At 38.4% G+C, this 27,295-nt stretch overlaps 1 protein-coding gene and 1 long non-coding RNA gene across 2 annotated transcripts in view; one reads left to right on the forward strand and one right to left on the reverse strand.

The window, feature by feature from the left end:
- The window catches only part of LOC122813297 (solute carrier family 22 member 7-like), a 1,073,907-nt gene that overhangs the window by 508,667 nt on the left and 537,945 nt on the right, over positions 1 to 27,295 (reverse strand). The gene's annotated exons all lie outside the window — the stretch shown is intronic.
- LOC122792655 overlaps positions 4,335 to 27,295 on the forward strand; it is a 79,680-nt gene continuing 56,719 nt past the window's right edge. Inside the window, exon 1 of the long non-coding RNA XR_006363424.1 lies at positions 4,335 to 4,482. This is a non-coding gene — a long non-coding RNA (uncharacterized LOC122792655). The remainder of the gene's footprint in view (positions 4,483 to 27,295) is intronic.

Here is a 27,295-nt window from a genome sequence, read left to right on the forward strand (position 1 = left end):
CCACCTGGCCCATCTGACCTGAGGCGAAGTGAGAGTTTCCGGTCCGGCGGACGAATCTGTCAAAAGAAAAATAACTTCAAAATTATCAACATGTGGCAGGTTCAGGTTAAGGCACTTTAATCTTGCAGCAAGGAGACAAAAACGTGCTAATACAGAGTTTGTCTAACTAGAATCAGGAAGTGAAGCTATTCTTATACATTTCTTACAAGGTATTGCCTACTAAGCTGACGTAATAAATCACAAGTTCTTTCAGTATTATTTCACAGCAGCTGTTTGTCCATGATTTTCTGCTGGCATATCAAGTTTACAAAAAAAACTTCCTAAGAAAAACAGCGTGGCCTTGATGACCACCGGTCAGATACAACTTCTCACTATGCAATGTTACCATTCAAGGTACTATGGCTAATTCGAGCACAAAGCAAGTACAGATTACAGTTAATTTCTTCAAGCAGCCTTTGTTTGATGTATCTCTTCTTTTCCACAGCTGTGCATGTTCTCATAACATGAACAGGGCTGATTGTTCATATTCAATCACATTATAGAAAACAGTATTGTTCTATTCATTCACTATTCATTCATTTTCCTGACCTAGCAGATAATCACCTGCTTCTCAGTAGATTTCCAAAAGGCATAAACATGAATTTTGCTGTGCTAGCAAATGCTAGGTCAGAGGGCATCTTGCAATTTCAGAAAGCATACTGCAGTTTGAAAAAGCATCTTATAATTTCATACAGAATTAAGCTGTACATAAAATAGAATGAAATGTGTTAACCCTTTTAGCTTCTAATAAGCACTAAACATATACATTAATACATATTTTTCTAACAATTGGCAGTAGATTTTTACGTACCGACTTGCCAGGCCTGACGCACAACCTTCAACGAAGGTACACCCATTCGCGCATGTCTCTACACAGAAGACGCTTTAGCTGAGAATCGAACAGGACAACGTCTTACTGTGAGGCAACAACGCTACCGCAGCACCACCACAACAGCCAAGTGTGGTCACTGTAGTTATTATAAATATATATGTGATACATTTGTATTCAGGGGAAATAGGAATATTATAGGATGTCCAGGTGCTTTTAATTGTGAAATTTGAACAGTAGTCCACATAGTTCTGTAATTGTCATGCATAGCTTTTACATAGGCAAATCTGAAAGGGCACTTAAATTTATAAACCTGTTTGTGACATTAGAGAAGCAAATGTGGATAATGTCTTATATAAATGCTCTTTAACTTTGTAACTTTTTAAAATGTTTTTTATTGTTGACAGGGTGTTTGACACTAGTAGAGGTGGAGCATGGCAGACTGCACTTGAATATTGGGGGCATTTATGGCTGGTCAAATTGAATGCAGCAGTCAAAACAGGTTGAAATAAGCATGTTTTTGTAATTAATGTTTTGAAATTTAAAGCAACAAATCTATAGAGTTTTTGTGTTTTTTTATTATTTTGTTTTTATTTTTCTAATTCTTTGCAATATTTGGATGACAATGTTTGATTTGGTGAATATTTTACACATAATTAATTATAGGATTATTTGGTGGGTATTGATCACATGGTCTTTAAATGTTAATTTAAATGTAGTAGTTCTGTGCATGTGTTTTTGACTCTGATAAAGTTCTTGTCATTATTGAATGAAAGTACGTAACTTAAATTATATTTATTAAAGTTGAGATTAATTTCAGCCCCCATGCATGCAGCTGGTGGTTTCAATGTTGTTTTTTTGTATCACAGAATTAGCTTAATATTTAATTTGAGTGAAGTTTACGTTTAAGATGGTATACAGTTGGAAAATTCTCTGTCAGTGTTCCACCCTATGTTTTATTTGTTCTATACTCTATTTGTGCTACATTATGACTATATATATATATATATATATATATATATATATATATATATATATATACAAAACTGTATTTGCATGTTATAAATTACAATTTTTCTCTGTATATAGAGCTTTTCTCCCCAGGCGTCTACAGAAAAGGAGATTTGTTGCCCAATCATACTATCCCAGTAATCAAATGCAATAAATAAATACATAAATAAATGAATGAATAAATAAACACATAATAAATAAAGGAGTGCAGTTCTAGTCATATTTCTGAAGTATTCTTCAGCCATTTTGATCTTGGTTATTTTTTTTTTGGTATAAATTATTTGGCTTAAGAATATTTAACTGTGGTTGTACCATTTTTCATACCACTTTCTTAATTACGTATATTTATTTTAAGGATATATCTTTATTGGGTTTTGTTTCTGTATTTAAATCCAGATGGTCTAGTGTGTTAAAAAGCTCTGCTTTAATGCTTTTAAAACACATAATGCTACTGACTGCATGAACAGTATTGTAATGTTTTTATTTAATATGTTACACTTTCAGCATATAAACAGGTCTCTTGTTGTTGTTAGGTATAAATGAACATAGAAAAAAAATGAAACAAAATTGTGTCCAAATGATCACAAGGGAAAAGACTTTTTGCTAACCCATATTGCTAATCTTCTAAGTGCTAGAAGCTATAACCACATTGCTCTGTTACTAATCAAACCCTTTATGGAATGGCACCTACATGCAGGGGGCAGCCATGAATTTTAGGTTTGTACAGCAAGCAACCATATTGTTTTTCCCTTCCAAAAATAAAATTACTTTACTATGTTGTATATTCTAAATATGTAATTAAAGATGTGGCATATATAATAAAATGATTATATAAATCTCTTTAATTGTACAGTTAGCAAAAGAATAAACATGCATCACTTTGAACACATATGCCTTCTTCGTTGACTCGTGTACTGTTTTTGTTTCTGTCATGCATTTGAAGAGTGCATTTATTGCTGTTGAGTTTTTCAAATGTTGCCACATGAAACTTAAATTTAACACCATGCCAGACATAGTGTAAGCTACTAGTGTATCAGAATTTGGAACTCACAGCAGAGATTGCTTTGATTTATTGTTTATGATAATATTTTCAAGGTAGGGCTTTGAGCTTTGATTCCTGACCTTTTCTCTACTATAAGGGTCTTTGCTAAGGTGTTAGATATGATAGCAGGACTCCTTCAGCAGTGTACTATTCCAATGTTTTCCCACTTGGATGACTGACAGCTAATGATTCCACACCTAGAATTCTCCATTACTGATATGATACTGACCTGGTCTTGGCTTTGGCCACAGAATCAGCCATTTTGATCTCCATTAACTGTCATTGCCTCCTTCCCATTTGTGAATGCTCAGGGACCTTGTTTTCTTGATTATTACAGAGGAAAATCCAAGCCTGTCTTCTGTTACACCTTCTACCAGTCACAGTATCCTTATACCCAGTAATACACATATACATGCATATTATGCAGTGGACAGTTTGTGGCCAGCAGCTGCAGTCATTATATTATCTCGAACTACTTCCTCATCTTAAAATTTTGCTATGTTATATTAGGTTAATATATTTCTTCTGGTTTACAATCCATCTCGTTTCACCTAGCCTAGTATCACATTTGCTCAAACACATGAGCTTGAATTTTTAGTTGCCCATTTCACAGGCATAAAACGATATTAATCATTTGTGTCTGATTAAAATATTCTTCAATCTCACAACATCTTCTGGAGAAAAATAGTCAAGCTTTACACTCATGTGCAATAAAATAGTTTTTGGCAACAGCTGCAATTTCCAAAATAATAGAATACTAGATCAAACCACTGCAGAAACTAAAAACAAACAAACTCTGGGTTGTAAAATGTGATTTTTTTTACAAATGTTAAATAATATAAAACATTGAAAATAACAGTTGCAATTGCTTACGCTTTTCATGGCCTTAAGTAAGGTTGATCCAAGATTTTGCATACTTGATCTCAAGATACCCAAGCTATTTCTGCCAAGCTTTTTTTGTGGTCAGATCTCAGGTGAGTTTAAGAGATTTAGTAGAATTGCTATTGCCGCCAAAGTGATATTGGGTTTTCATTTATTTCCTACTCTGTGACCTAGTCACTGACACTATAAAAATAAATGGAGGCCTGGAAGCTCATTTCAAAGCTGCCAACATTTGAGACTACTCTAATTTGATGAAGAATCAGTTCTACATCAGTGTCCTTAAAACAAAGACTGTGTATTTTCTTGCAGAATGTGAAAGCCTGTAGGAAACTCTAAACCTTGTTCTCATGCTGTGATTTAACAAACTGGCAGTAGTATGGTGATGATCAAACATGGCGGTACTCACTCAAACACCTTTATATAAAGGCATTCAGTGTGTAGCAGAAGACCACTAACTGTGCTATTTACTTGGTTGATTTCCATATAACTGAGAGATGAAGGTTCTAAAACTTTAAGTCTCATTCCAGGTTCACATTTGGAGAGGAGGTTTGGCTTCAGTGAAAAAATGATTCTGTCATGTTCTGAAGATTATACTCTGCATTTCAACCTTTATGCCAGCTGGGAGGATAAAAACGTTATTGAAATGATGCTTCTTCAAGCAGAAGAAAGAGAACAATAGGTAGAGTATTACTAGAACTGGATATAAGGTCCCTCTGTTTCCCCATTTCATTCTCCCGCATTCTGTACCTTTTATTTAAATTCATGCAGAAAGGCCAAGACATATCTGTTGCATCCTTCTGTAGCCTAATGTAGCCTTGCATGAGTCTCTGAATGTTAGCCAGTCTAGAAGCAGTGCTTGTGTGATTACTGAGCACTATGGTTCTGTGACAAAGTGGTAACTAGTCACACAAAGCATGACTGGCCTTGCAGTTTATTTTTTGCTATAGGTTCCCCCCAGAGAAATCTTAGAAGTCTTAGAGATTTTCTGGAAGCCTTAGGTTCAGTCTGCTTCAAATCCATGAACTAATCTAGTCTATTTCACATAGTTTGTTATCTTGTTTGTCAGTTACTGCACTCTACTATCAAGGAATATGTGCCATCCACCTGAGAGTATTATTATATGGTGAATGGTAAAACTTTGTATCAATGTAGCATGACTATGCCATTTTTAAAGGAGATCTTTGGTCTCCATCCTTGAAAGACAAGCTTGTCTGCCTGAGGGCTGGAACTTTATTTTGATCATAGTCTTTCATATATCCTTCAAATCAGTGTGTTCAATTGACCTGATGTTTATGGTTTTTAAAATATGCTTCACAGTGGCCATAACCTATATCTGGCAAATTTCTTGACTTTAGATTGATATTTCTATTAATCCATACCTAGTTCTTCACAGGAACATAGTTCTGTCAACATAAATCCCAATGTCTACTTGAGTGCAGTCTCTGAGATCTCGCCTAGCTATTCATTTCACCCATTACTTGTTAATGTCTGCATTTGCTGACAGTGATATTCTTCCCTGTAGCGGCATAGTCATCACTGTTAGAACTGTACACCAACTTCCAGAATGTTTCACCCTCCTTTTCAAAGTGTAGCCTTCTCCCCTAACCTCAGAGAGTGCACAATTCTTTCTGGACTGCAGATCTTTCCAATAATGAAACTTTCTCTTGAAATGACAGACTTAAAAATAATCAGTTTGACATTAAAAAATAATGCTGGTTAAGAAAATCTATAATTTAATAAAACAGAATGGTGAATACGCTGAGACATTTTAAAATTTAAATTCTAGTACATTGCACTACAGAAAATAAGTCAATTATATAAAAAGTACACTCTGTTGTGTTCATGGCACATGCCTGCTTTTCAGCCTTGCTACTGAGCAACATACCATTTTAATGTGTATACCATAGATTAAAGAAACAGCAGAAATGATTACAAACTAACTTCAATACAGCGATGATTAAATACAAATTGTATACAATATAAATTAATTCCAGTTTACAAACACCTGTTTTAGAGCAGAAGATACAGGTCAGTTATTATACACTTAAGTGTCAACATCTGTTCAGCTGGTTATATGTTTTTTTTAAATATGTACACATTAATATAATTGTGAACTACAGTTTTGTATTCCCTTAGTTGTAAAGACTTCAATGAATCATATTTTGTTTTTGTGTCCCAGTGTATTTTTTTATCTGGATGGTGATAACAGGGAGAAATGTGTTCTAAATACTGTGGGAAGGCACTGTAGATTATAGTTGCATTCAGAAAGGGTCTAAAAGCACAGGAATGGGGAGAACTGGCTCATTGTCTTTGCTCATTGTGGGGAAGAATTTGCATTTTCCGAACTATGTCAATGTAGGTTGCCAACTGTACTGATTTTTGTCAACAGAAGGCTAATGGGAACTAGATTACACAGTAAGAGAACACTCCACAATTCCCCTGCAAAACTTTGATTTCCAAACCTCTGAAAGACAACTAGTCAAGCACATCAAGTCAACTACAAAACAAACCTACTCAAGTGTTCTTCCACCACTAAGGGCCTTCTCTAAGAAGCTGATATAGTGAGCCTTCATATATCTGTTACTTCAAAATATTCTAATGGTGTTGTTCTCTCCAACATGATGAATAATCTTATAATTAATTAAATACTTACAATCATGAGACACTTCCTAGCTGAAAAAAGGTGAGGTTTACAACTTCATATTTGCACCTCCATATGTTTTATGCAATAGAAGAAGGAACCACTAACGTACCCAAACTCCATTCTGGCCCTGCTGCCAAGACTAGCTGTAATCTGAAACTTTCTGCACTGCACCATCCATCACAGCTGCATGACCACCGATAAGGTATATATATATTACAGCATACATACATTGTTAGTGTTTAAAAAAGAAGAGAGAGATAACCTACAAATGTTCTTCAAACTAGTAAGTACTAACTTATAAATAACATTCTATTAAACTGTAATTTCTTTAATTACCTATTTAGTGTTCAGAAAGGATATGGTACAAATGAATGAAATTATTTTATTCAATGCATCACAATGCAATTCATTATGCAAATAGCTGCATACCTCTCAACTGTCCCTGATTTTCAGATATGTCTTAGATTTTGACTACAATTTAGGCTCTGTTGCTCTTAATCCCTCCTAAAACTGCTGACATTTAGAGAAATGGTGGTGAGTTACACTTAATACATAAATAAATAATGAGAACAATTAGAGCTCTGAACTTCTTTATTTCAGAAAATGGATACTAATTCACATTCCCTTATTCTGTCATCATTTCAAGTTAAAAGTACTAATATTTTTAAAAAGTATCCCTGATTGTCTGAGATTATTTCTGGATCTGTTCCTGATTCTGTTGAGATTTGTTCCTATTTGGGTGAGAACTATACACAACTATGATCAACAGTTTGTGATTTGTATGATTCATCCAGGTTAATCTCAGTTTAATTTCGCCAAGTATTTTGGGTTTCTAGTTTCTGCCGCAAATCCTGGTATTTTATAACTTTGTGTCTCTCTGTATGTAAGACACTGTAATCACTGGGTGGGTGCTGCATTTTCAATGATCAGTGTTAACGTTGTCTTCTTTTACAGACAACTAAATATGGTTTTCTCACATCTATTTTTTGAACTGTTGGTAAAAGTTGATCCCATGTGATATAAACTTCATTATTGTCTACAGTGCTTTGTGGCTCATGTTTCCAATGCTTCTCAGATACTTCAATATTCTAATGTTTGCACAATCCCCAATGCAACAATTTTGCCACATTATTATGCCTTTCAGTATACAGTCCGTCTGCCATTAGTATATCACAGCCAGCAACAAGATGTGCAACTGCTTCCAATTCTGTTTTATAAAACTGTATTTGTCTGTTTCTCCTGTATGTTCAATGGACTTTGTAAAGTAATGTGTACATAGTCCCTGTCCTGGCTGCCAATATTAACCCTTCATCTTTTGGTTTAAATTCAACTCCCCTTACTCGTTCCTGTGACAGATCCTGCTCAAAATGAGGTTGTTCCAGGAATTTTCTGTACTTGCAACTATATTTATACTTCTTCTTCTTCATTTCTTGCCTTTGTATGTAATCCTTGTCCTTAAACTTGTTATTTTGTTTTTTGCCACATTCAGTTGCTGCCTGATTTTTGTCTACTTCTGGTTTGATTTGCATTCTCATTTGATACTGATATGCTTCTGGTAAACTAAGAAATGAAGTAAACTTAGACTTCTTTTCATGATTTAAAACTTTCACTATGTTTGGATTTGGTTAAGTCAGCAGATATGTAAGCGGTCCTATGATTGTAGATCTATACATGTAATCAATTTCGAGGAGGATCATACCACCTTCATAATGAGGAATAAATAATCTAGGTATACACTGATTTTTATATTTCATTTGATTAGTGTGAAGTATTTTTCTTGTTTCCCTATTAAACTGATCCAATACAGTTTGAGTCCAGTCATACTCCCAAAAACTAAGAACAGGAAGGGTAAATTGGTTTAAAGCTTGGAGTTTGTCCCTAAATGCAATGGTTGATTTCAGTATTAATTTTAGTTTTCTAAAATATTCCGTACTGAGTTTTGTTCACATTTACTCACGTTTTATTGTTGATTCTTCATCAATTCCCAAATATTTATACACTCCCTCCTAATAAAGTTCCTTTATATCACATTCCTGGCATAGGTTGATATGTTGTTGGTGCTGCAGCTTTCCTGCTTTAAATGCTGCTTTTGTCCATATATTAAGAGCAAATAACATTCTTATATCATCAGAGAGAGTTTTAACCACTTGCAGTTGTGCTTTGAGTTCAAAATCTGATGAACTATACAGTTTAAGGTTGCCTACAAAAAGTAGATGAGAAATCTTTCTATGACTTATCCTGGTTGATCAATTTAATTTCTCCAAGTCTTTTGGGTTTCTAATACCATGACAGGAATGGACCCCATTCCTAAGTCAAAGCATGGTTAAAGTTTGTGAAATTAGTATTATTTCAATGTTCGATGTTAGTCAAAAGTGCTGTTTACAGCACCTGCAATGTTCACAGAAATTACTCCTGCAATTCATACAGAGCTACATGTATTGGTAAGATATCTAAATGTGACTGTAAATTCTTTTTTATGACAGTCATTGCTCCTAGTACTATTGTAACTGTCTGGGTACCCTTCTTACATATTGCTCGTTTCTGCCTGCAAATCCTGGTATTTTATAACTTTGTGACTGTGTGTGTGTAAGACACTATAATCACTGGGTGTAGCAATTTCAGTGAACAATGCTACTTTTATCTTCTTTTTTATGAGCTACTATATCTGGTTTTCTTGCATCTGTTTTTCTGAACTGCTGGCAATGGGTAATCCCATGTGATACAAACTTCATCAATGTGTATAATGCTTTGAGGCTCATGTTTCCAGTACTTCTCAGCTACTTCAGTATTGTAATGTTTGCTCAATCTCCAGTGCAACAGTCTTGCCACATTATTATGCCTTTCAGTATACAGGCCGTCTGCCATTAGTGTATCATACCCAGCAACAAGATGCAAAACTGTTTCCACTTCTATTTTACAGAACCTGCATGTGTCAGTTTCTCCCAAATATTCAATAGACTTTGTAAACCAGCATGTACATAGACCACTATCCTGGGCCACAAGCATTAACCCTTTAATATTTTGGTTTAAATTCACTTCTCCTTAACCATTCATGCATCAGATCCTGATTGACATGAGGAGTTTTCTGTACTTGCAACTATATTTATGCCTTTTACACATTTCTTGCCTTTTTTTCTGATCCTTCTCCTTATATTTATTCTATTGTGTTTTGGCACATTCAGTTGTTGCCTGATTTTTGTCTATTTCTAGTTTGATTTTCATAGGCGCTGGAAGTTTTGGAAGTCTGGGGCACGGAAGGTGAGAGGGGCACTTAGTGATCTAAAATGGGCAATTTTTTAACTATTTACTACCACAACATTGGTTCACTTGGAGGACATTTTAAGCTTAGCCAATTCCCTTTTGGTGCTTGAATTAACATTTTCTGATTGGTCTTATCTATCCCATGGCTGACAATTGTGTATTAGCCCTAGTGCAAATAACTGTGATCATATCATAGATAATTTGAGGGGACCCATGTAAGGGAGCAGCATTTAGGAACTGCCTCTATCCATTAATGGCATGAGGGGGAATCCTGGAGTACATTTTCTGTTACTCATCCTTAGATCCATGTTGCATTTGAATATGGACGGATGAGCTTTGTTTTATTTTTATGGATAGTCTGTTCTGGAACAGTGGTAGCCTCTGTGATATATATATCCATCTCTCCATAATATTCAGTTTAGATACATGGACTGAGTATTTCTGATGCCATTTGACTTGCTGATGTTCAGTAGGTCCATCTGTATTAGGTCGGAGGATGCCTCGTATGCCAGGTATGTCACCTCTAAGCACTCTGTAGGATACTGAGTATAGTAATAAATCTTTGAGGTGGTCCATGCAAGACCTATTGTTTAGGACTTGTATCCTTTTAGTAAGGTATCTCTGAAGGTATTCCAATTGTTGCATGGGGCTGGACAGATACATGCCAAAGTGGGCATTATACAAAATAATTGACCTAATGAGAGCTTTGTAAAGGAGGGACAACAACATCTGTAGATCTAGTCACAATCAATTTGTTCATAAGCTGTGCAATATAGAAAGGCTTTGTTATGACTCTGGACACATGTTGGTCAAATGTTAGGTCAATGTACACACAAGTTCCCAAATGCCAAACAATTGGGTTAATTCTCAGAGGGCATTGTCATGATTTTGACACCAGTTATTATTTGGGGCAAACCTACCTGCATGATGGTTAAGTAATTTGGGGATTCAATAACTTCTCTTAGCTTGCAGTCATTGTAAACTTAGCCAGCTAAAGCCCTTTGGTATTTCCTTTTACTTTTGATATGTATATGCCAAACAGAAAAAGTCTCAGCACAGAACCCTGGGGGACTCCATTGGTGGCTGGTCTCTTCCCCTATTCTGATCTTCTGCATCCTGTGAGCAAGCTGGCAATCCAGCTAGTGATGCAAGTGTTTGCTCCTACATTATTCATCTTTTGTACTACACCTGAGTAGGGGATTGTGTCAAAAGGCTTGGCCAGGTCAAGGTAATGTGGTGTGAACTGTTTTACCTTCATCCATTGCTTTGGTAACAAGAGTAAACCTTAATATTTGCCCATGGTTTTGAGACTTTCACACTTTCCTCTGGGCTGTTTTCAAACACGTTTTTAGGGCCATGCATACATGTATGCATTCTTTGATTCACCTTCCTGATTGTATTAAATTATATTCCTTGTGTAATACAGCACCAGTTGTTAGAATGTGTTTTAAAGTTGTAGTTTTGAACAGTCTTTGAACAAAATGTATGAACCAATAATGACAAAACTACCCATTTCAGAAAATTTCAACCATAAAAGGCTACTCAAACTTCTGTCATTACAACCCACCAGTATCAGTAAATATGCAAAATGCCTGCAGAAGTAAGTCAACTAAATAATTCCACATTAAAGGGATCTCTAACTAATGAAGAGGTTACTGCTGGGAAACAACTTTATATTTCATTGTTTCATCTACAAATAAAGTGGTTGTTGCCCTTGAAGAATAAATTGCCTATGTTACATTAAAAACTGATAAGTTAGTAATATTGCAGTAGGGAATGGATGGCAAACTGATAACAAGTTTATAGTTACTAGGCAACTCTTCCAAAGGAGGACATTCACAAGACTGCAGCATCCACTCCCTTTAAAGTACAACATAGTACAGTATTAGCGATCTGCATACTGTGGGAGTAGAACCCATGGCCTTCTGCATCAAAAGTAAGGCTGCTATCTGCTGTGCTACTAACAATGCAAACAAACTTGGAATAAGCAGCACTAAACTTCTCTTCCCCTGGAACTCTCAGCTCTTTGTAAATGTTTTTATTTATTTAACATTTGTTTACCAGGAAAGGAAAGTCTGACTTGGAACAAAGTCAAGTTTCAACAGAGGCCCAGGGAAAAATGCTCCAGACACATGTCTTTTTAACATAGAAGGAAACACACATCAACACAGGGACGACATACATACTTTGCACAGAAGGCACCTCAGCCAAGAATCAAACCAAAGAATCTCTTGCTGTGGGAGAACAACACCACCACTGCACCATCCACTTGACACAACTAAATCTCTCAATTTCACAGCAAAAGAAATCTGGAAAAAGACAAAATTTATTTGGGGGGGGCAAAAGCCCAAAACCAGGGGCACATTTTAAATATTGCTTGTATAATCTTAGAAAGTTGTAAAAATAGTGCTTTGTGTTACCATGTGTTTCCAAAAAAGATAGAAGACTGAAACTTAAAGGGCTATCATTATCTAGTGAATTCTGTTCTCACTGATTTGCCAGACAACCACAGATTTTTAGAGGAACAAACCAAAAGTATGAGCCAAGTATTCTGTGAAACACCTTGAATCACATGTGGTGGTGTGGATAGAGAATGCAGGCTGTTGTACCATAAGGTACAGGGTTTGAGCCAGACCAGAGTAATTCTAACCACAAGCTATAAGAAACTGGGGCATTTTAGACACACACACATACACACACACACTCATGTGCAGACATGTACACACACTCATGCTCCTACATCCATGCTCAGACATGTACACACACACCCATGAATGCTCACTCACACACATCTATGCAGACACATTCATGCTCCTACAAACATGCACACACATGTATATACACACACAAACTTCCAGATCCATGCAGATGCATTCATGCCCCTACATACATACACAGACAGCTGGTTCCATTACACCTATCTGTAGTTGCAGTATGACCTAATATCCATCCAGAGAACTGAATGGATTTACACTTTCCAAAGGTGTGCACATTTTCCTTCTCATATCCAAAATAATTTGGTAGATCAAATCTCTTAGTCTACTATATTATTCTGGTAACAGCACCATTTCCAGGAGAGGGCATTTGGCTGATTGGCTTTAGCAACAAGAGGAGTGAAAGAGGGACTGCATGTAAAGAGGACAGGGGAGGCAATTGCGCAGACAGTAATATAAGCTGAAGGTTCTTTTTAGTAGAATTTTTGACCCCTTGCATCTGACAATCAGTTGCTACAAGGGCTATTGTCTTCCTCTGCCAGTTCCACTGATCCCAGTTAACCTCTCCTGGACTAACTCCATGTTTATGATCTCCTGAGTGCATGTAAAACCTACTGATTGCCTATATATACGAATGGACTAAATATCTGCTGATCTTGGAGACCCTGCTATAGATAATTATATCACTCACATCTATCCTTAAGCAATATATATTCTAGTCAAGCACATGTCTCTCTGCTGGGTCCAAAGACCAAACTGAGGAATAACTATTGCATTATCTACTACTTATAAAATTTTTATTTAGTTAGATGTACGAAGAGAACAATTTTTTATGTCATTTGTATTTGTGTACCAGAAAGTCATCTGAAAAGAAACATTTTCAAAGGAAACATAGGGAGGAAAGCTCTTGAAGATAACATTCTATCATACATACAGTACATTTGAACATTTATTACAGAGTATAACCTTCAGAAACAGAAACAGAGCAGCAGCATAGCCTTCAGAAAAGCACTTCTCCTTACCGTGGGTGACTCTAGCAGCAAGCTTAGCAACAATGCGATCGGGAACATTACTTCTCCACACACCCTCTTCATAAAGAGAAATGGAGCAGCAGCACAGCCTTCATAAAAGCACTTCAGGCTTAGCAATGATATGCACACCCTTCTAAAACAGAAACGGAACAGAGCAGCAACACAGCCTTCATAAAATCACTTCTCCTTACCACATTTTCCACGCACTTTTGTGTTTTGTGCTCTACTCATCAGCGGTCACAATTACTCCATTAGCCTGGGTCTATATTAGAACACCGAAGTTTCAAAACTTCGAGTGTTTTAATATTGAACCCTAGTCATCGAAAATTCAAAACATCGAACATACAGAACAGCAAATTTTTTCCTAAGGAAAAAATTTGCTGTTCCAAAACACATACACCCAACATAAGCACACCAAACAAACAGCAATCCACACACATATACCTAAACTCTTACACCTAACCATACACTAAACTATACATACACCATTAGCTATCCACTTACTTTAACCCAAACCCTAACCTTAAGGTCTGTCACTATCGCACAGTCACTTCACCCACGCCTTAACCCTAACTCACCTACCACACCCTAACCCTCACGTCCAGACAATCGCACACTTACCTGACCCGTGCCCTAACCCTAACTCACCTAACCTGCCGGCCGAACCCTCACGTTCACACAATAGCACACTTACCTGAACCCGACCTGTAACTTTCCACCACAGTGCTGAAAATAACCAAAGCAACAGAAACGGACAACTGAATTTTTTCCCTAGGAAAAAATTTGGTTTTCTGTTTATTCGATATTTTCAGAGTTTGCTGAAAACGGGTCAATATTAGAACACTCAAAGTTTTGAAACTTCAGTGTTCTAATATAGACCCCATTAGCCCTACTAATCTTTCTCTCCTGTCTGACCTATCTCACACAGTTTCCCAACCCTTACCATACCTCACTTACACACTCCACTGCTTCATGCCATCATCCTCACTCCCCCTTTTACTCATCCATCTTTCATGAACTCTTCAGTTCCAACACTACGTATCTATTCAAACCTAAGCTACTCCACTCCCCCTACACTCATCTCCTAAATGTCATACCAAAAAATCACTAGTCTCACTCCACCCATACTAACCATCCTCACCACACTACTGCACTGTACGTCTCCACCTATTCTCTCTCTCACTTGCCGGCGACATCCACCTTAACCCCCGGACCCACCTCTAACATTAATGTCTCCAAACCCTCCTGTTCACCCATGAAAGCTAAGTCCATTCACCTCACTACAATTAATGCTCAAAGCCTTAGAAACAAAATCCCTAACCTCCATGCCTGACTCTCCCATAACAACCCACATAACCACCATTTATGAAACCTGGCTCAAATCCTACATAAAAGATCACAAAATCCTACCACCAGGTTACCAAATCATTCACAATGACAGAGCCCACAGAAAAGGAGGTGGAGTAGCTATAATCTACTCCTCCTCCCATACCATAACTCCCTACACCAATAAGATTCCAACCTTTGCCAATGCTAAAATTACAATAGGCTTATTAAAAATAAACAACCACAGATCTATATGTATCGCTGCCCTCTATATCCCCCCAGGTGATAACATCAAAACCTTGAGAACATCCTATCCTGGTTCTCCTCCCACATAAATAAACAGAAACGGAACAGAGCAGCAACACAGCCTTCATAAAATCACTTTTCCTTACCACATTTTCCACGCACATTTGTGTTTTGTGCTCTACTCATCAGGGGTCACAATTACTCCATTAGCCTGGGTCTATATTACAACACCGAATTTTCAAAACTTCAAGTGTTCTAATATCAAACCCTAGTCATTGAAAATTTAAAACATCGAACATACAGAACAGCAATTTTTTTCCTAGGGAAAAAATTTGCTGTTCCAAAACACATACACACAACACAAGCACACCAAACAAACAGCAATCCACACACATACACCTAAACTCTTACACCTAACCCTACACTAAACTATACATACACCACTAACTATCCACTTACCTTAACCCAAACCCTAACCCTAAAGTCTGTCACTAAGGCACAGTCACCTCACACGCGCCTTAACCCTAACTCACCTACCCCGCCCTAACTCTCACGTCCACACAATCGCACACTTACCTGACCCGCACCCTAAACCTAACTCACCTAACCTGCCCTAACCCTCACATCCACACAAACGCACACTTACCTGAACCCGACCCATAACTTTCCACCACAGCTCTAAAAATACCGAAGCAACAGAAATGGACAACTGAATTCTTTCCCTAGGAAAAAAATTGGTTTTCTGTTTCTTTGATATTTTCAGAGTTCACTGAAAATGGGTCGATATTAGAACACTCGAAGTTTTGAAACTTCGGTGTTCTAATATAGACCCCATTATCCCTACTAATCTTTCTCTCCTGTCTGACCTATCTCACACAGTTTCCCAACCCTTACCATAACTCACTTACACAATCCACTGCTTCATACCATCACCCTCACCCCTCTTTTTACTCATCCATCTCAAATGAACTCTTCAGTTCCAACACTAGATATCTATTCAAACCTAAGCTATTCCACTCCCCCCCTACACTCATCTCCTAAATATCATACCAAAAAATCACTAGTCTCACTCCACTCATACTAACCTTCCTCACCACACTACCGCACTGTACGTCTCCACCTATTCTCTGTCTCACTTGCCGGTGACATCCACCTTAACCCCGGACCCACCTCTAACATTAATGTCTCCAAACCCTCCTAACCACCCATGTAATCTAAGTCCATTCACCTCACTACAATTAAAGGTCAAAGCCTTAGAACCAAAATTCCTAACCTCCATGCCTGGCTCTCCCATAACCACCCCAACATAACCACCATTTCTGAAACCTGGATCAAATCCTACATAAAAGATCACAAAATCCTACCACCAGGTTAGCAAATCATTCATAATGACAGAGCCCACAAGAAAGGAGGTGGAGTAGCTATAATCTACTCCTCCTCCCATACCATAACTCCCTACACCAATAAGATTCCAACCTTTGCCAATGCTGAAATTACAATAGGCTTATTAAAAATAAACAACCACAAATCCATATGTATCGCTGCCCTCTATATTCCCCCAGGTGATAACATCAAAACACTTGAGAACATCCTATCCTGGTTCTCTTCCCACATAAATAATGAAATCTATGTCCTTGGTGATACCAAAATCAACTGGACCACTAGTAACTCTGATGCCCCTTCCCACACTATCAACCTATACAATTTCTCCCAAATAATTCATTCACCAATCAGACCAAAGAAAGATGGTACCTCTGGAACCATCACTGACTGGATCCTAACAACCTATCCAAATGTAATCACTAAAGCTGGAATAATACCAGATCCTTTCAGAGATCATTTACCTGCCTTCACTGGCTGGCTCCCATCTCCTCTACAGAAACAACACCATTACATTAAAATCCACAGCCTCTCCTCTTTCAATCCCCAAGCTTTCTCAGAATGCCTAAAGTGCATTGACTGGTCCCTTCTAAAAACCCTTCCACTATATTCTGCCGTATCCTAGTTTAACCACTCATTCTTGACCCTCCGCAACCAGCAAGCCCCGCTTAGAACCAAATGCATCAAAACCAATCCCTGCCCAAGGTTTTCAAAAGAAACTATACTAGCCATGCAACAAAGGGACAAAAAATGGAAACAGCATCAAAAACATAAAAACCCAAACTCCCTCTTAGAATTTAAGCATCTCCGAAACTCCACAAAAAGCTAATAACTAAAGATCGCAAAGTTCACTACTCCGAACTCCAGTCCTTGCACTCAACAAAGCCCCAAAAATTCTGGGACTCCATCTCATCAATTCTGCACCCTGGTAATAAAGAGAACCCCTGTCCTAATCCCACCTTCTCCGACCTTGACACAGCCTCCCAGTTCAACTCATTCTTCATAGACTGCATAGTCAAACTATCTAGCTCCTTCCCACACCCTCCTCCAACCCCAGCCCCTCCCGCCCCAACCTCCACCCCAGTCACCTAGCCTCCTACATACCCTTCTGCCTTACTTCCATTCCCACAAGCACTATAAAAAGACTCCTCCTCAAACTTAAACCCTGTCGCAATGCACATGACAATCTTCCACCTACCTTCCTCAAACTATCTGCACACAGAATCACCTATCTTATCTCTATTCTTATAAATAGATCCATACAAGAATCATACATCCCTTCCATCAGGCGCCATGCCTACATCATCCCCCTACACAAAGGTGGCAAGAATACTGACACTACCAACTTCAGGCTAATTGCCATCCATTCCCCTCTTTCTAAAATTCTAGAGAAAACCATCCAAGTACAACTAATGACACACCTAACCCAAAACAATCTCCTCTCCCCTACCCAACATGGCTTCAGCCCTGGCCACTGCACCATGACTGCCTTTCTTTCTTTTCTGGGCACAATCAACGTTGAATGAGACTCAGCCAATTTGTATCTACGCTATTCCTGGATTTGTCAAAAGCCTTTGACACCACCTCCCACACCCTACTCATATCCCAACTTTCCACCCTAGATCTCTCTCACTTCACCATAGCCTGGCTTTCCAGCTACCTGTCCAACCACCTACAAGCTGTCCAATGGAAAACTTCAACCTCCCCCCTCCTCCCTATACCCACAGGCATCCCTCAAGGTTCCGTTCTTGGCCATCTACTCTTTAACCTATTTATTAACAACTTTCACCACTCCATCCCAGAGTCATCTCTCATCCAATATGCAGATGAGTCGACTATCATCTGTTTGACTTTCTCACCCTCCGAGCTCCTTGGAAAAAACCCAATTAGCCTTCTCCACAACCAAAACCTGGGTGCAGTCCAACCACTTAGCTCTAAATTCAAATAAAACCAAACTAATGATCTTTTCCCCTAACAAAAACTCTATTATTCACAAAACCTTCATCTGGCATCACTTACAATATGGTACAGGATTTAGAGTCAGTTCATGTGACATTACTTGTGGGTACAGCACGCTGTTTGTGAAGTTATATCTGCTGCATGTGTTACAAATGGGTGATGGATGGTAAAGTCCAAAACCATGAGTACTTGAAATGCTGTTTTAAATGTAGGACACATACCACTTGGTCATGTGACGAATTCAGGAATTAAAATTGTGTGTAGTATATTAAATACCAATAAATTGGAAATACAAATCTGTAACATGGTTTACAGAAGCATTTGGAGAAATACAGTGTTTTTATATCAGTGTGTACAGTTACTTTGACTGTTTTGAAACTAAGGTACTGAGGGAAAGTGAGGCTAGTTGGCCAGACTATTGGCCAGTTGAATTCACATTGGCAGTGTAATTTGGTACCTGCTGCAGCAGCCTCACCCCTTTCCTGTCACAAATAAGGGATAAGTAGATCCATAGTTTACCAAGGTGAGATTGGAGGCAATGTGCTCTGCCACTCAATGAGGTGTGACACCCAGTGTAACAATAGTATGTAGCCATGTGGAAAGTGGACATACTGGTGTGAATCAAATTGATTTCAAAATGGATTTTACTGTTATTTTTAAATTACCTGTAAAATCAATATGATTAATTATCAGAACAGTTTGGTTATCTGTTAGAAAAATATGTATTAGTAATATGCATGCTTAATGCACTGAGGTTTAAAAGGGTTAATACATTTATTCTGTTCACACTGCATGAATCTGCACAGTTATTAGAAACTTAACAAGAAGCATTTACTTTCTGCTAATGTCAGCAAATAACAAGAAGCATTTCATTTCTACTAGTGTCATGAGACATAACAAAGAGTTACTGATTTTCTGCTTATGCCATGAGAAAGTACACAGCTGTTAGAAGCTTTGATAAGGAGCACAAAGGCTGCTTGAAAGTATAAACCGTAGTCAGCATTATTTGTACCTAAGCTTGAAATGTACCTTGAATCTAGGCAAAATGTAACATATATATATTAAAACTGCACAATTGAAGAATTGAAAGTTTGTGGTGGGCTAAAATAAGCCCCAAGGCCAGGTTGTTTTTCTCAAATGTTTTGTAAATCAGCAGTTATTCTCAACTAGTCAGCAATTAGTCTAGTAACATTTTCTCTAGAACAATACAGAAAGCTGTGTCTAACTATGTCAGCAATAGAACTAACATTTCTGTGTGACATGGAAAGAACTGTATAAAAATACTATACTAGTTATTAATGTCCAGACAAATCATTCTGCCTGCATGCTTTGTCTCCTTGCTGCAAGTTAATAAAGGGTGCCATACTTGATTGAACCTTACGTGAATTGGTCTTTGAAGTTTTTTCCTTTGACATTATCCAAGCTACCCTAGGGCCCAACTAGTTCATACAATCAACTCTCTACTGTACTTTGTGACTCCTTGTTCCATCATGCTGTGACATTACCTGTATTAGACTTTCTGCACTAAAATCTTCAATTCTCAGGTATTCCACAACTTCAGCTTCTATTTCTTTAAATTCTACTTTACTAATCTTCTGTTCCATGCCCACCCCCCCTTGTGATATCATTTTTTGTATTGTGGAATTTCCATGTCTGGGTGTCCTTGCCTGTATTTCTCTTCAAATGTCTTTGGAGCTGCCTTTTTGTATTGATTAGTTTAGCTTTCTCCTTTGCATAAATATTGCACCATATTACATCTCTCTTTCTTTCCCATGCCCATGTTTCTTTTTTATGCCTTTCAAAATCTCTAGATTTTGTTGTTTAGATTTTCACACTTCATCATTCTCTTCTTTTTCCAAATGGACCAAGGTTTTTTGGTCTTTATAATGTTTTCCGTGAATCTGTTGTATTAAGGAACACAAACTTGCAGTTGAAGCATTTGACAGATTTTCTTGTGCAAGTATTTTTCTTTCCTCTAATTTTAATCTTAATCTTTTTAAATATCTCTTATGTGGAAATTCTGGACTTCTTGCGTATTAGTAACAATATATAATTTTTTTCTTATCCTGAATAGTCCACTCTATCATCTTTATGACTTTTCCTGACCAGTCAGTTTTTCTGGAATACTACTTCCTTCTTTAATTGGGGGTGGGGGGCATCGATGAATGTGGGATGCTGTCATGCTTGACCATGAATGTCAGATCACATAGTATAAGTTAACTGAAAATGATATTTTCTATGAAAACTTGGTATTACCAAAACCAGTTGGTACTTCACCAATCTACACCCTTCCTTATTCATGCTAATTAAATTACAGTGCATTGGGTACCACACAAAAATAAACATCTCCAAAATATTTATGGTAAAACAAAATTGATCTTAGTCTTAGCATACCACGCTGCTCACTTTTTTAATGAACAATTCCATTTTTGTCCTATGAGTGACATGTAACTAGCCAGGTACAGCACCCTTCCTTATTCATGCTAATTAAATTACAGTGCATTGGGTACCACACAAAAATAAACATCTCCAAAATATTTAAGTTAAAAGAAAATTGATCTTAGTCTTAGCATACAACTCTGCTCACTTTTTTAATGCACAGTTCTATTTTTGTCCTGTGAGTGACATGTAGCTAGCCAGGTACAGCATGCTAAGCATTGTTTCACCATTAATTTGGCATCCTGATATCATACAGATTTTTCAACATTATGAAAAGAGGAATTTCCAACCCCATTAAGAGCCACCCATAAATTTACAAGAGTAATGCAACAGATCTTTTTTTCTGAGAACAATCCTGAATTATATTTTGAGGCAAGCAATATAAAAACATAAAAATATATTATTAATAGGTTATGCCCTACCCATCAGAACACAAAGTTAGGAATGCATCCTTTTCAACAATCTGATCTTGGGTAAAAGCTCAGTAAACAATGACATGCCAAAGGAAAAATTCAGTAGATAATGTCCTGCCCATGAGAAGATGCACACAGAGAATGCAATACCCTGAGTAGCTGTGTCTTGGGAAAGAACACCAAAAACAAAGACATGCTTATGGATGAATGTCCCCTTGCCTAATTTGTTTTAGTTTCTAAAGAAAATATTTTAATGCTGGCCTGTTCATTAACATAAATGTATTTTGCAGAATACAAACATAGATAGGATACAGCATGTAATCACAATGGGCTGCTTCTTTAATAAAAGAAATGTTAAAGTTCGTCTAGTTAGGACATTTTTTTAAGCAACATTTCTCAGAAAGAAATTAACTTGATTGCAATTCACAGAAGCACTGTTTTCCAAATCAGAAGAGCATTGTCAAGTTATTTATGCAAGTATGTATGCATGTATGAATAAATGTATTTATTTATTTATGGCATTTATATGCCGGGCTGGTCCAAACAGACCCCTTTTCAGCAGAGGCCTGAGTTCAACTGAAGAAAAATACAAACAATTTGCAAAATACGGTTATGGCACTTTTGTAAAAAAAAATTCTCAGATTATTAAAAAAATTCAAGTTGATTGAAATTTCAATAGGATTCATTAGTTTTAGGAAATTACTAAGCAATGTTCAGATCAAAAAAGATAAAAATGATTAAAGGTAATAATACAACTGAAAAAAAATTCAATTTTTTCAGCCTGGGCAAGCCACGCCCCACCGTGCATTTCCTCTGTGGGGGCAGGGTTGTACCTTGCAGTAACTTTTTTGAATTTAGAGATAGCCGTACGTGCTTTTGCATGAAGAAGTGCAGCACCATGGTGGCTGTCTCTGTGGCCATGCTAAATGCTAAAGATATATTTCAGGAAAGAGGCATAAGCTAATTAGCTATGTATTGCCCCCTGAATCTGACACTGGCAAGGCAGTTATGCAGCCAGGCAATACAGAGAATCTTTCAGTTGCATACCTTAGCACTGTCACTGCTAGCCAAAAGGCCATGTTCATTTACTGTGGCAGAGGTAAGTGCTGGGGAGTTTAGGTAGTGTTAGGGAGTGGATGAGTGTGTGTTGTGAGGGGCTGCATGTGTAAGTTAAAATGTATTTGCCTGACTGGAAGTATGTGTTAGGGGAGTTAGCGAGGGGGTACATTAGGGGTGTGTGTGTGTGTGTGTGTGTGTGTGTGTGTGTGTGTGTGTGTGTGTGTGTGTGTGTGTGTGTATGCTATTGGTATGAGTGAGTGTATTTGTGTGTGCATGTGGAGGGGTAAGTTGAGGTGACTGTCATACCCTCCTAAACAACTGAGAAAAATCTCCAACATTGGGTTGAGAAGCTACTAACCACTGGGCATAACTTCAAAGATGAGGAATGGGGAGACCACTTGTCACCAGGAATAACTTTAAAGGCAAAGGATGACAGACCACTTGCAACTAGGAATAACTTTAAAGGAATGCGATGATAGACCACTAGCCACCAGGGTTAACTGTCCAGATATGTAATGGGTGGAACAGAAACCACCAGGGATAACCTTTATCATTATGCCTTAATGGCACTTACACATAACATGGGTTGGCAGGGAACCACTAAACACCATGGAGAATTCTTACAGATTATACCTTAATGACATTAAAACATATTGGAGATCAGGGAGACCCAATGGACACCAGGAAGAACTCTAAAGACATGGGTCAGGGGAGCACTAGATACCACAGATACTCTATATAGTATGCTTTAAAGGCACTTAATTAAAATAAAAGTGGTGCAGAGAACCACTATACCCCAGGAATTCCTATAGGTTGGGTACTTTAAAGGCATTAAAAGGGGCACCGACCCTGTACACCCCCACACTGAGGATATTAGTCCTCTGTGCCACAACTAGACACCAAGAATGTTTGGGGAAAAAAAAAAACTAAAAATAAGGAACACTACAAAGGAAGAGGAGGAGGCTTTGAATCCTGCACCATTGCCACAGGGAATCTCTGCAGTGACACAGTGTACTTAATGATACACCATGCATCATTTTTTTTACATATAATGAGGGTCTTGGGCATTATTCAATACCTGCAACAGCTTGTGATGCATGTGGAAGAGGAATAGGGAGCATTAAGTATACTTCTACCAACTCAGAAATCTCCATACACCAGAGAAAAGTAAATATTTTGAAAAATGCCATCTTGCACTTAGTATATGTGTGTCCGTTCTTTCAGTTATTCAGGCTTCACATTTCAAGACTCGGTCTAATGGGACCTAACATTTAAAATGGTTAGCGATCTTTCCTCATTACAGTTAACGTCTCTAAATAGACTAGTACTGCATCATGTAAACAGGGTCTTTTTACAGCAACCTTTAACAGAAGCAGTTGGGTTCTTTCTGAATCCCCAGTCTAGAGTCAAATATTAATGACAGTTTTCTTCTACATCATCTACGGTTTTGCCTAATGACATGCAATAGTATATAAGATAATTAGCTTTGAAAATGAATTAATTAAACGTTGTTTACTGGTACAGAGTTGTTGTTGTTCCTTCGGCTTTTCCCGGTTAGGGGTCGAAACAGTAGAACTCCAGTCCGCTAATGATTGGCAGTAGATTTTCACAGTGCCGAGGTGCCAGCTTGACGTCCAACCTTCAATGAAGGCACATCCATTCATGCATGTCTTTCAAATGCCACTCGACTGAGGGGAGGACATACAGACTCCACACAGAAGGCACTCCATCCGAGAATCGAACGGGAGAACGTCTTGCTGTAAGGCGACAATGCTACCACTGTACTACTGCGGCTATGTTTACTGGTACAGAGCACTGATCAGAAATGACAAATTTCAGGCAAAGCCCATGCTGTACAGATACAACAAATGAAACAGCAATTCATCAAATATAACAGTAGGTACTAAGCAGATGAGCAGTAGTCCTCAAGATTTTAAATCTTAGTCAAAAGGGGAACTCATATGCATATAGATATGAGACAATGCTACATAAGAGTGGTTAGTGAAAAAGAAGAGCCTTCTTCTCCATTTGTCTGGAGCTGTGAGTTGTACTTCTGAGCTGTTGCTGGAACTAGATTTGGCTTGTTTTTACTGCAGTCCTTCAAAACATTAGGCAAGTGTTCTCAACTTGTGAACCTTGTTCTACTTTTGTCTAGAGTGTTGTGAGCTGCGCATCTGAAATCCTGCTAGAACCTGGTTTGACCTATTTTAACTGGATTTGACTCTTTCTTCTTTCCATTAAGACACAGGAGAAGTGTTTTTTAATTATTTAAATTGCCATTTAACACGAGAGACAACAGTTTTTTTTGTCTTATTTCAGTTCATACTGCCAATTTGGCTTATTTTAGGCAGTGTTTGGAGGCCAGCTTGGAAAATTAAAAGTGATTATCTTGTGAGAGGTGGTAATTTGCTGTTGTTTTTGGAGTTCATATTACTGTTCTCTGGGTATACCTTAGTTTGGCTGTGTTTGGGGGCCATCTTAGAACATTGGTAGTGCTGGGCTGTTATTAGATGCATGTTATACCTCTCAGTGTTACTGCATTGCTACCAGCTGAGAAGACTCCTTTTTGCTATGGCAGTTGTTGTACTTAGCTGTGTTCTCTTATAATGTCACTAATCCAGGCCATGTTTTTTTGGAGAAGGTTCCCATGCACCCTAGTGGCAGGAGTGTGCAGCCTGAACTTGTCTGATTGGCGACTGCTGGAACATGGCTCAATTTTGATCTTTTTTATTGGTTAACTGGATAATTTGTTTAAATCAGTGTGCTCGTTTGCTACTGTTATATTAAAAAAGAAAAACAAGTTCTAGCTTGTTTTCCCACCTTTCCTGTTACTAGAGTAGTTCAGATACAGATGTGCTGTATTTAGGACTGCATTGTAGTTTCTGAGTTCCCCAGACCTTTTTGCGTTAGAGGGAAGCCTCTCAGCTTATCAGTGGGAGTAGTAAGCACTAGGTAGCCTATCTACCACAAGAGGAGTGGTTTCTAGCTCCCTTTCAACTTTCTGCTTTAAAAGCCCATGTACTGTGGTAATGGTGCTGTGGTAGCATTGTCGCCTCACAGCAAGATGTTGTCCCATTAGATTCTCAGCTAGAGTGTCTTCTGTGTGGAGGCATGCGTGAATGAGCGTGCCTTCATTGAAGGTTGTGTGTCAGGGCTGGTAACTCGGCATGTAAAAATCCACTACCAAACATTAGCGGACCGGTGTTCCCCTGTGGCGACCCCTAACCGGGATAAGCTGAAAGACACAACAACAACATTTGCACAGGTTTGCATGCCATGCAGAGCCACTAAGCTAGGGTAAACTATCACCAATGCCAGAAAGTCTGCTCATCAATTTCTCCCTTAGCTCTTGCTAGTTCTGTTCTCTCTTGCATTTAACTAACTTATTCACCTAGCACTTCATCTGGCTTCTTGTGGCAATTATTGTAGCACACATAAGTGCTAACAGCACTAAACGTCCTATAAGGAAACAGCTCCTGTACTTATTAATAATGACCATCCCTCCTGGCATGTCTAAAGGTCAGTTCCCTGTGCTTTCTCCTATTAACCTGGTGAACTTAGGCATTTTAAGGCAGTGTAGCAACTGCCTCATGTACACAGTCAGCCCTCTCCTCATGTACACTAACAACCCTCTCCTCTTACCTCCCAACTGTCAGACTTGTGAGAGATGTACTTATATATCCAAACTGGAAGACATGCACTCTCCAGCCAAAACCAGAATAGCTGGCCAAGAGGAGAAGGTCAACACCTGCACGACAACACATGGAACACATAGCCCACCAGAGCACCCACCATCACAGCTCTCACATAAAAACACAAACCACGCACCCAACTTTGTGGAGGCTCTCAATAGAAATCTACCTAAACAGGACAGACCTCCAAATCAGAAATGCACTCGACCACCACAACACAGTACAAATCACAAGACACACAGCTCACCTACACAGTGAGCCCCTCAACCTAAGCCCCTAAGGCAAAACAGCTTGCCCAATATGCTAATCATGGGTGACTTACACTGATGTCCCACTTACTAGGTTGAATAAGGAGAAGGTAATGGTCAGCTGTCTTTCGGGTGCCAGGATCCGACACATAACACACGCACTCAGATCACTCCACAACAAGTACAAGTATGACTATCATTGTCCATGTAGGTGTGAATAACCTGAGATGCACCTCCCTGGGCTACATGAAAAGAGACATGGAGGAGCTCTCAGATTATGTGGGCCAGGCAGGTATGACCCTAGCCCTGAGCAGCATCCTACTGTCACCCAGAATGATACCATAGTACAAGCAGAAAATGATTAACTTCAACAATTAGCTAAGTTTCTGGTGTCATTCTTAGGGGATCCAGTATCTGTCTGCTTGGGATGACATGATTGACAGACCTCAATGCTTTGCCTGAGGTGGCCTGCATATGTCACCCCTAGGTTTCTGGATACTGGCTAAGGCTCTTGCCACCCCTATAGTGCCTTTTTTAGGTGTTGTTCCAAAGACCAAATTATCACTGTAACAGCTAAAAATAAATGCAATCTGAGGGTCATGCTGTTCAATGCTAGAAGTCTAAATCTCAAGATACACTTCTCAGAATGGAGAACATTGACATTTGTGCTGTAATGGAGATCTGGTTTAAAGCAACAGAAAGCACCCCTGCACTACCAGGCTATAACTCATTCCACACCTTTCGGCCCCAGAACATGGACCAAAGCTCCAAGTTGGTGGCATTTCCATATTCATAAAGGATATGCAGACCACCAGACTAGTAGCCCAGCATAATGAATCAGAGATACGTCAGGTACAACTAACAGTGGGTAAGACAGAGATTCAGGTCATAGCCTGCTATACATCCCCAACCATGTCCCAAGACTCTCACTCCAAGTTCCTAAGCACCTTGGAAACTATTATGGTCCAACTCAATACTCTCATACTGGGTGACTTCAACTACATCTCCATCAACTGGGAAAACTACTCAAGCACCAATACACTTGCCCAACGCTTCCTGGAATTTATTAATTCAATGCGC

This window comes from Protopterus annectens, chromosome 1.part0 (assembly GCF_019279795.1).
Source record: "Protopterus annectens isolate FY-2018-M chromosome 1.part0, PAN1.0, whole genome shotgun sequence".
In the NCBI taxonomy this organism is placed as follows: Eukaryota; Metazoa; Chordata; order Ceratodontiformes; family Protopteridae; genus Protopterus; species Protopterus annectens.